Source organism: Nicotiana tomentosiformis, chromosome 6, assembly GCF_000390325.3.
Source record: "Nicotiana tomentosiformis chromosome 6, ASM39032v3, whole genome shotgun sequence".
Lineage (NCBI taxonomy): Eukaryota > Viridiplantae > Streptophyta > Magnoliopsida > Solanales > Solanaceae > Nicotiana > Nicotiana tomentosiformis.
This window is the reverse complement of record NC_090817.1, coordinates 88491450-88500097: the sequence shown is the minus strand read 5'-3', so window position 1 is coordinate 88500097 and position 8648 is coordinate 88491450. Positions and strand designations below refer to the sequence as shown.

General features: G+C 35.7%; 1 non-coding gene across 1 annotated transcript; it reads right to left on the bottom strand.

Annotated features, from left to right (window-relative positions):
• Nucleotides 1-939: 939 nt before the first annotated feature.
• Nucleotides 940-1011, bottom strand: TRNAN-AUU (transfer RNA asparagine (anticodon AUU)). Its single transcript has one exon. It is a non-coding gene; the product is annotated as a tRNA-Asn (tRNA).
• Nucleotides 1012-8648: the final 7637 nt, after the last annotated feature.

The window sequence follows — 8648 nt, the reverse complement described above, 5'->3', positions numbered from 1 at the left end:
GACAATTAATACTATTTTACGACTAAAGTTATGTACTTCTAAGATTGAACCCGCTTGCACAAAATCATAGATCCGCCACTGAAGAGAAGCTTTTGACATAGTTAAAAGAAAGGTTATGCAAGTTTGTGCAACATGATAACCCCGGCCTAATACATTATAACTTTAAAACTTGCCTCAAGAATATATTTATTCATTACATAGAAATGACGTAAAGAAATGTACAAAACCAAAAGGAAAAGGAAGAAAAACAACATAAAAGGATGACAAGAAAGTAAACACACAATAAGAAAGTGCAACACGAAACTCAATTTCTTAATGATGCAAAATTTGAAAGCAAAAGCCAATCATTATATAACCTGTATAATACATAATGGATAGGTTATGCACTATATAAGAGATTGCCCTCGAAAGAAAAGCCACTTCTCGGACTCGGACATAGTTAGCAAATATAGTATGATGTTCAAGAATTTAAGTAGATTTGCTATGAACGTGGTGGCCTCTTTTTTACTGACAAAAGAAAGTGATAAAATATCTCAAAATTATGAAGATTCTATTCAAGAAAATCATAATTATAAGTAGAGGAGAAAATTTTAACTATACAAATTGGGCCGGCATACACAACTCCCTCTGTTTGATATAATTTGAATGGGAACAAAGTTAATAAAGAAAAACTTTAGAATCTTGTGTGGTCTTAAACATGCCACGAGATTCCTCTGAAAAAATAAAAGCATGTTTGAAGTTGTAAATTTAAAATTAAATTGTTTCCCAATAATTTCTTGACAGACTAATAAGAAAATAAATAGTACTATCACATAAACTGCAACAAAGGGAGTATTAACGAAGTTGCGGAAGATGGAAGGGAATGTTCCATGTTACCTACTTTCAACGGGCAAAGTGAGTCCCTTTATTCTGAATTCTTTAATTTAGAATCAATCAAATCTCCCCAAGTATGATTTGAACCTACGACCAATCGGTTAATAGCCGACCACTCTACCACTAAGCTACTGAGGAACAACAGGAGATTCGATCTCATAGAGTTCAATTCACGTTCCCAACCCATGACCAATATGAGCTCGAAGGTTCCTTCGTAACTCCCAGAACTTCTTCGTAGTAGCTCCCTTACATGCCTCATTTCAGAGGGAACCTAAAAGTGGCTCTATTTCATTATATTCCATTCATATCCCAATTCCATTCATTTAATATCCCTTCGGTGTCCGTCTTTATGCTAAACATGATGGATTGAACTCATAATTCATTAGATGCTTTTTATGAATGTCAACTAAATATGGTAAGTAAATTGCTCCCGGTTATTCAATCATTTAATAACGAGAGTCATTCTTTGATAAACGATCACTATGAGTCAGACTTAATAGAATTTGATCAATCCTATTTTCTGTCGTTAAGGTGGAGAACTGAACCAAAAATTCTCTTTCTTCATCATCAATCGAATCACTGTTCGCGACACTCATCATCTGCTAAGTCGAATGAACCTTATAAGAAGTTTATTCGTATGATTAGTTATAAATATCTTTTCCAACTGTGACCAATAAATCAGTTGCAATTAGAGTAATATTAGGTCTTTGTCACCATTGATTGTAGAAAGTACCCTCCCAACAATTAACCACTGCAATAGATGAACAACAAAATTGTGCAGGATGTTATAATAATTTACTTGAAATGTAGTTTATATATACTATTAGCAAGTATCAGTGATGTGTGGCTATAATTCCATAGTTTCGTATATTATGTGCCTTGCATTTTACATGCTTTAATGATAAATTATACTTTATTTGTGCATAATGAAGTTTATTTTATGTATAGGTGAATTGGAGATGAAAGTAGAGCAAAAGGGATACTTAAACGTTGAAAGTGTGCTCGAGAACAGTGAAAAGGAGAGACCAGGCTTTAGCCTGGCGAGGCCAGCCAAATTCCAGGTGTTAGGCTGGCGACGCTAGGCCTAACGCCAGGTCCAATCCGAGTTTTGAAGACTTAATTCGTTTCGGGTTTGACTAGGACCCGACCCACACATTTAGGGTTTCTTCTACACATATAAATAGACCTAAAACACCACTTGGAAGGAGTTCTATCAGCAACCACGTTTTTGGGCAGCTAGAGGCAAGGAGAGCTGGTGGAATCACCTCTTGGGAGTTAGAATCATCTATTTCTACATCTTTTCATCTTTACTCTGTATTTTAATTATGCAAAATATTTGGGATATTGTTACTATGAGTATGAGTAGCTAACTTTCTAATATAGGGTTTTGATGGAACCTATTGAAGGATGATTTTCTTGTTATGTTAATATAGATTTGTCGTAGTATTTTCTCTATTTGTTCAACTATATTATTCTTGTGGTTGATTGAAGGGCTCTCAATTAGTTGTGCCTATTTAGTATGTATTACTCGTGAGAGAGTACATATTTAGGTAGTTATTGAACAACATCACTCCTAAACGTATATGAGGGATCAATACGGAGGTTTAAATGTGGGATTAGGGATAACGAAACCTAGGTGCGATCTGAGTGAGCTGTACTTAATGCCAGCTAGCGTAATTCAGGAGAATATGCCTAGTAAATTGTGGTAATTACTCGGAAGAGAGTTACGACAGTTAGAGTGATCATGGTCGATAGAGAAGACTTAGGAAAATTTATAGGAAACGTAGCGAAAAGGATTCCGACAATTGGGGAAATCATAACTCTAGACCTCCTTAGTCTTGTCTATAATTTCATCCATGTTAATTGATAGTTTTAGTGCTTTCTAGTATTTGTTAGTTAATTAGATAAAAATAAACATTATAATCTTTATAATTAGGAAATTGTTTGGACTTGTGTTTCTTAGCGATATTAAACAGCTGTAGTTAAGCCTTAGTTCTCTGTGAGATTCGACTCCGGACTTGTACACCGGATTATATTTACAATGACCGCTTAGTCCTTTTTATAAGGCATAGTTGGGCTTGATCAAATTTTGGCGCCGTTGCCGGAGAACTAACGGTTTAATTATATGTGTTTATATTGAAAAGAAATACATTGCTAGGTTGATAAAGAAACACTTATAGTTGTAGGTGTACATATTGCTAGGTTGCAAGTTTGAACTTTTATTTTGTTTTCTTGTATTTGATTTTTTTTTTTACTTGTTAATTTTATAAATATGACATCTTGAAATTATGACAGTTTTGATGTTGGTAATTTTACTTTTGATCAACCTTATGCATATTATGGAGGAAATCACCCATGGCAAAATTATCAAAATATTTCTGAGAGCGAGTTATGTGTACCAACTCAATCTTATGTGTGGAATATGTGTGATATGTGTGGTGGTCAAGATGGTCACTTTCATGGTTGTGCTTATATGTCTTATCCTCCCCCAACCCCTTACTTTAATGGTTCTACATTTTCATGTGAAGTGAATAAGAACAAAGAATCTTGGGAAGCTGACATGAAGGAGATCAAAGATATGTTAAAGGTCCTCATGGAACAATATGATGAGAAATTTCTGCAGATACAAAGGTAAAAGGTAACTATTCACAATTTGGAGGCTCAAGATAATAAACTAATTGAACCTTGTAAAGTGCAACAAGCTTACATTGTGGATAATAGCCAAGAAGAGCATGAATGAGCTGCAGAAATTGCCATTATAATGGAGGAGTTGAGAGTAGAATTTGACCAAACCAACTAACTAGAATTTGATGATGCCGATGTTGTAGAAGAGATACTAGATTCAAGCAAGGACATTGATGATACATATTTAGTTGACTCTAGTGTCATTGGTTTTGTGGATGTAGACAGTCCCAATGTTCATATAGTTGAACGAATTGGTCCACACTCCAAGCATTTTTCCACATTGTGTTTGGATGATGATATAGAAATAGAGTCATCCGAGCCACTTGAGGAGTCAAGGAATGAGGAACAAGACGCCTACATTCTGAAATGCTTCTTGTCAGAAAGTCGGGAATACACATATCATCTAAAGGCCAAGAAGTGCAGAATACTACATTGTTTTATTGGGCCAGTCAGATTCATTCCACCACCCCAGGAGCATAATCATAGAGCAGAATCAAAAGTTGGGGTCCAATTCATATGTTCAAAGTGGAGGCAGAAAGTGATTCGTGTCGTGCCGCGACGTTAAATCAAGCGCTTGTTGGGAGGAAACCCATCTTTACTGCTTTATTTTATTTTTTATTTTTTATTTTTATTTTTGTAGTGTCGGTTTTTATTTTTCTAGGAGCATGGAAAGCAAAGCTATTGTAAGGATGCAACAACAAACCAGATGGTTGGAACTAAGTGTGAGGTACCCGCACGAAGGACCAAGCCTGGGAGAAGTCTGAGTACCCCATGAATTGCTAGTGCTTCGGCCTTTGGCCTACCAGGGAGTTTCTTTCACCCTCTTTTTAGTTATGGTGTGCATTGGGGACAATGCACAATTTTAAGTGTGGGGTGAGGAGATTGTCTAGGTGACTTTCTATGCTATTTTAATTGTGTTAGTTTAATTGAATATTTTTTTTAGAGAACAAAAATAGAAAAGATTGGACTTTTCCCGACGATGGATCTATTAGACAATTTTCTTGAGGGATTTAAGTCGAAAGGAAAAAGACAAAAAGATTTTCTTTTGTTAGGTAGTGTAGCAATTCCCCCTTGGTTTTTCTTTGTGTCGGGGTTCTTTTCCAAGTGTTTTATTTGAATCAGGTGTAGTTAGTTTTATTTTTTTTTGGAATAGGAACTATTGTGCCATGAGTTGAATTGAAGAAATATCTCTTAGCTTTGTTATGCCTTGAGAATAGTTAGTACTATGTTTGTGACGCTTAGGCTCGGTTTTTGACTCTCGCATAAGTACCTTAAATCATAGTATCCTAATTTTACTTAACTGCTTTGACTGGAGTGCCGCGATGGAACCAATTCTGAGTGAGTTATGTACCATGCGTGTGTGAGTTTTGTATGTATTCTATGCATTGTATTTGATGTCTAGAACTTGCCCCGTGTGTTTGCAAAGCGAAATAGTAGTATTATTCAGTCTAGAAAGTGATATAGGCGTTTCTTTGTTAAGCCAGATATATAAAGTTTACCCACCTAAATGTTATATGCCGTAGTTAATCCCGTTGAGCCTATAATCTTGTTTCTTTGGTAACCACATTACAAGTCGTAACCCTTTGTTTTAATCGACCATATATTTGAACCTTTTCGCCTCTCATGAGCACTTGAATTGTTATGAACTTTGTAAAAGTTAAAGTGTGGGGTGGTTGGTTCGGCTTTGGTGTAGAACTAATGAAATAAGGAGAAAGGTGCATTGTTTTGAAAAAATAAGAGCCACTTGAATTGAAAAAGAAAGAAAAGAAAAATTAGCTATATTGTTGTGAAAAATATTCCTTAATAGTGGTGACTCTTGATGTAATTGTGCTAAAAGAAATATGGAGTTAATATATATTGAGGTGAAGGTGGAGTTATGGTTTGACATAAGTATGGGCTTGAGTGTTAAAGTATATGTATTAAAGTGCTTAAGGGAGGTGTAGTCACTCATATCCAAATGTATCATACCCGACCCGCAGCCTACATTACAACCAATGAAAGTCCTACTTGATCTTAGACTGAATGAACTCGATTAGTAGAGTATTACACTACGGGCAAGCCTATGGTGCATCATTTGTGGCATATAAATGTTATTTCTGAGAGCGAGTGAATTTTGTCTATCTTGAGTTCCTATGTTCTTAAAATTCATTGTGTGTGGAACTAAGCTCTTTGATTGGGTGAGGGCACGTGATTCATGAAGGAACGGTAATATTGTTGACATCCATGTTGGAGTAAGTAAGTGAATTGTGAATAATGCATGATATTTGTGAGTCGAATCTTGAGACGAGGATGTCACACTTGTGTGCTTAACTATTTTAAAAATTCTTGGTGTAATGAGTTAGGAGAATTGCTTAAAAATGTCGTATCTATAAGTGTAGTTTGATTGATCGAGGACGAGCAATGTTTAAGTGTGGGGAATTGATGTGTGGCTATAATTCCATAGTTTCGTACATTATGTGCCTTGTATTTTACATGCTTTAATGATAAATTACACTTTATTTGTACATAATGGAGTCTATTTTATGTGTAGGTGAATTGGAGATGAAAGTAGAGCAAAATGGATACTTAAACGTTGAAAGTATGCTCGAGAACAGTGAAAAGGAGAGACCAGGATTTAGCCTGGCGAGGCCAGCCTAAGGCCAGGCTGGACCAGGCTTTATCCTGGCGAGGCTAGCCTAAGGCCAGGCTGAACCAGGCTTTAGCCTGGCGAGGCCAGCCAAATTCCAGGCGTTAGGCTGGCGACGCCAGGCCTAACGCCAGGGCCAATCCGTGTTTTGAAGACTTAATTCGTTTCAGGTTTGACTAGGACCCGACCTACACGTTTAGGATTTTTTCTACACATATAAATAGACCTAAAACACCACTTGGAAGGAGTTCTATCAGCAGCCACGTTTTTCGACAGCTAGAGGCAAGGAGAGCTTGTGGAATCACCTCTTGGGAGTTAGAATCATCTATTTCTACATCTTTTCATCTTTACTCTGTATTTTAATTATGCAAAATATTTAGGATATTGTTACTATGAGTATGAGTAGCTAACTTTCTAATCTAGGGTTTTGATGGAATCTATTGAAGGATGATTTTCTTGTTATGTTAGTATAGATTTGCCGTAGTATTTTCTCTATTTGTTCAACTATATTATTCTTGTAGTTGATTGAAGGGCTCTCAATTAGCTGTGCATATTTAGTATGTATTACTCGTGAGAGAGTGCATATTTAGGTAGTTGTTGAACAACATCACTCCTAAACGTATATGAGGGATCAATACGGAGGTTTAAAGGTGGGATTAGGGATAACGAAACCTTGGTGCGATCTGAGTGAGCTGTACTTAATGCCAGCTAGCGTAATTCGGGAGAATATGCCTATTAAATTGTGGTAATTACTCGGGAGAGAGTTACGACAGTTAGAGTGCTCATGGTCGATAGAGAAGACTTAGGAAAATTTATAGGAAACGTAGCGGAAAGGATTCTGACAATTGGGGAAATCATAACTGTAGACCTCCTTAGTCTTGTCTATAATTTCATCCATGTTAATTGATAGTTTTAGTGCTTTCTTGTATTTAGTTAATTAGATAAAAATAAATATTATAATCTTTATAATTAGGAAATTGTTTGGACTTGTGTTTCTTAGCGATATTAAACAATTGTAGTTAAGCCTTAGTTCTCTGTGGGATTCGACTCCGGACTTGTAAACCGAATTATTTTTGCAACGACTGCTTAGTCCTTTTTATAAGGCATAGTTGGGCGTGATCAATCAACACAAAGCAAAGACGGCTTAACGTTATAAGAAGAATAAGAAGAGGAGAAATTATGAATGTGCAGTGTAAAAAAGCTTAGAACAAAATACAATAAATTTGTGGCTTGATTATTTGAAGGGGTGCATCTTTCTTTTTCTAGCCCTTTCAAAAATAGATAAAGTATAAATAAGGGGATGGGAAGTGCGAACATAATAATTGAATGGAGTTCTAATCAATCTAAACCACTTTTTGAAGAATCTCTATTTCTTTGTACATTGCAGGCCAAAATTTTGTAAAAAGAAAGTTGAAAAACGAGGGTTTTAGAAGATCTCTAACTCCCTAAAGACTTTAGGTCCGAGTTCTTAGGTCAGTCAAAGTTCATTAGGCAGAAATCACATCAAAATGGTACTTTTAGAACTGGTGTTAGGCTCTAATTAAAATCAACATATATATAACATTTGTTCTAAATTAATTATTTGACATTCTAGAAACAAAATATCCTGATTGCTTGTCTCCTTTTGTATTGTTCGAAACCCTGACAGATTTTCATGTTCTTTGTAGTTTGTAGCATGAAAACTCTTTTAAGGAGAAGTTAGATCAAGTGCTTCTTAGGCCAGGCTTAACTCATAAGAAATAAGCTTTACGTTACATATGAATAGGGTTGTCCATAATTACCTTTGCTTAATTATCTCCAATCGAGAAGCTAAGCTGCCATCAAAATCAACAATCTTCCGCTACAGCAGCCTGAAAATATTAGTATTAAGTAACGATTGTTATTTAAAAGCCCTAAATATATAGGGCACTAACTACTCCAGTTGAATCCCATTCGCTAAAAAATAATGTATATAGTGCATATAAATAACAAGAAAAGAAATGTTGAATCCCCCTTGTATTACATCTAGAGTATCGTAAATAAGGTTCAAAAATTCCTAATAGGTTTGAATCCCAAGTATGACACTAACATTTTTTCAGATCCCCTTATTAGAACTTCTAACTCTGCGACTGTTCCAAGGTTTTATCCAAAATGCCATTGATCTGCAATTGAACCTGCACCTCCTTTCCTTTCATTTCATTTCCTTCCTAAGATAATAAAGAACCATAGAGAAACAAGAAAGAAAGAAAGAAAGAAAGAAAGAAAGAAAGAGAGAATAGTAGAGGTGCAGGTGCAAATGCAGATAAAGGCAACATTTTGGTTTCTTCACCACTTTTTTAGGAGTATTTCCCACTCATCTATTTCTTGCTCAAAGACTTGGCTATCTTCTTGAGTATATTCGTTGATCCCCGCCTGGGGCTATATATATACACACTTATGGAAAAGATTCAGTGTGATTTCTTGTCCAGCTGTCTTCCTATTTTTA